The 2,386-nt window shown below is 35.3% G+C and overlaps 1 long non-coding RNA gene across 2 annotated transcripts; it reads left to right on the top strand.

Moving 5' to 3' along the window:
• Positions 1–640: 640 nt before the first annotated feature.
• Positions 641–1,456, top strand: LOC149546521 (uncharacterized). 2 transcript variants are annotated; one of them, XR_016353741.1, is made up of 2 exons: positions 641–963; positions 1,068–1,456. It is a non-coding gene; the product is annotated as an uncharacterized LOC149546521 (long non-coding RNA). The 2 variants fall into 2 exon arrangements; XR_016353742.1 differs by having other exon boundaries at positions 648–951.
• Positions 1,457–2,386: the final 930 nt, after the last annotated feature.

The following is a 2,386-nucleotide window of genomic DNA, read 5'->3' as shown; positions in this document are numbered from 1 at the left end:
CTGGAATTAATAACTACAAATATAACGGTTTGTGCTTTTGACTGGATTGATAAGTTATTAATCTTTATTGGATCCTTGAAATGCTAGTACATAGATATGGATGTAGTCAGTACAAAAGGCATCTAAAACAGGCAGGTTATCAACTTTGTTCACACCACCAACAAGCGTATTCTTTATTAATGATCATCAGAAAGCCAGACTAAAACTCAACATCACACATGCTGGCAGATGAACTAATTTGTCATCCAAACACATGATGGGACCTGATTCCAAAGGTTTCTTGAGTACAGCATAAGCTACTACTCAATTAATGCTTCAACAGGGCCCATCTCATTCTTTATATCTGAATTTGGCCGCATTACCCTAATAAATATTGGCAATTGAGTGAGGGAGTCTAATACTTATGAGACTAACTAAATCAATTCGCACTATTTATAAGGGCAATGTGGCAGAATTTGGTGCACCCAATGTTGACTTTCTATCATCACACAATATTTTATGTAGGTACAACCTAATATACCTGTCAGAGAAATTTAAAAAACCTTCCCCACATATCCGGAAAGGTGACTGGTAGATGTGGAAGAGTAGATCCAATGAATGGTAGGTGTTATTTTTATTGGGTAATGATAAACCATGTTCTATTGCATGTAACATTACTTAAAGGCTGTCGTGTTATGACAATGCACTTGAATCTTCTGAACATTGAACTGCAGTATTGCAACGCTTGCTGGTATACATATCCTTTTTAAGAAGCCATTGTTACAAATTTCCCAGTACAGGTGCCGGTTTTATACTCGAGAAATCAAACAGGATTTGAATAGAGTGTTGCTGTTTTTAGCTGAAAATGGATCCAGGAGGCCCTCCCCCTGGAGGACCGGGAGGACCAGGAGGTCCTCCTCCTCCACCTCCAGGTGGCGGTGGTTGGGGTCCTTTCAGCTTTCTAGATTCATGGTATTCTCCAAAGTCAGTTTGAAATCTAAGATTAGGGTTTTTTCCCATTATGTTTAAGGTGCAAAGCTATTATAATATACTGATGACAAGATAATGCTTTTGTTGTTGTTTTACAGTCTGGCCATCTTGTGTTGTTGCTGCCCTGGTGGAGAACCTCCTCCACCTCCTCCTCCATAAGAAGCATATGCTCAAATCTAACTACCATTGGATTGCTCAATACAACATAGAATTCGTTAAGATTTGTTCTAATTATGATGGAATTTGTAAGTTCTTACAATGAGCTTTGGATTGTAGTCTACTGATCATCTCTTTCTCATTTGGTAAATAACAACATGTGGAGATCCGTTTGAGCAGGGTCTGAGTGCGGAGACATGTGATTTAAAAAGGATTTTAGTAGTTGTTGTTTGTTGTGTTCAAATCCGCCTTGATGTTTTGTTGCGGAAACCATTTTCATTCATCCTATTATAGTTTTTGAATAAATAAATTTATTGGTAGCATTGGGTCAGATCAAGATCAACAATATGATTTCTCTTCTACACAAGTTTTCATGGGTGACTGATTTAATGTGTCATGCAAATTCTCTGAAGTATAAATTTATTAGGTTGCATCCGGAGATCAAGATCAAGATTAAGTTGAATAAATAAATTTATTTGTACCATTGGGTCAGATCAAGATGAAAACTATGGTTTTTCTTGTACACAAGTTTTATGGATGATTGATTTAATGCGCGAGGATACTCTTAAACAAAAAATAAATTGAATTTGGAGGTCTAAATTTTTTAATGGTGAACTTTGATTAATATGTAAATAGTGGAGCATGGTCTGTACCTGACAGATGTCATGCGCGGCATACTCCACAAGTTTAAGAGAAGGAACACATCTGAAATAATTTATACTATTCTCAACGAAGAGACTGGATTGATTTAAAGAGATAACTGACAATAGATGTTCATTTTATGTCTCAACTAAGGGACATTAAAACAAATTTTTGATTACAGAGAAGCGCATAGGTACATCCATATCAAAATATAGGATTTTAATGAAATAAATTGTCTTATGTGGATCTTTTGGTTGATTAAGTGCAAATTAATTAGAATTGGGATTGATTATCAAGTTGTAATTAAATGAAGAAGATATGGGAAAGAGATTTTTTCTTTATAATTAGTTATAGAGGAATACTATAGGTGCCATGTTGAATTAAATTAATATTATCTAAAAAAAATTAGTTTCAAAATGAAAAGAAAGGTAAAATTTTTATTGAATATCAAAGAGAGCAGAACAACACAAGAAACAAAGGGAACTACAGAGCTTTATCCTAGTCCACAAGTTGAACTAGCATCTGAGATAAATCAACGGGAAGCATTCTATGATCAATAATATTCCAAGCCAACCCTTACTCAGAGGCCCATTTAGCTAGACAATCAGCCACACCATTC

This window comes from Cupressus sempervirens, chromosome 7, assembly GCF_028749045.1.
Source record: "Cupressus sempervirens isolate cs-2001-9-10 chromosome 7, ASM2874904v1, whole genome shotgun sequence".
NCBI classification, from domain to species: domain Eukaryota; kingdom Viridiplantae; phylum Streptophyta; class Pinopsida; order Cupressales; family Cupressaceae; genus Cupressus; species Cupressus sempervirens.
This window is presented reverse-complemented; position numbering and strand designations above follow the sequence as displayed.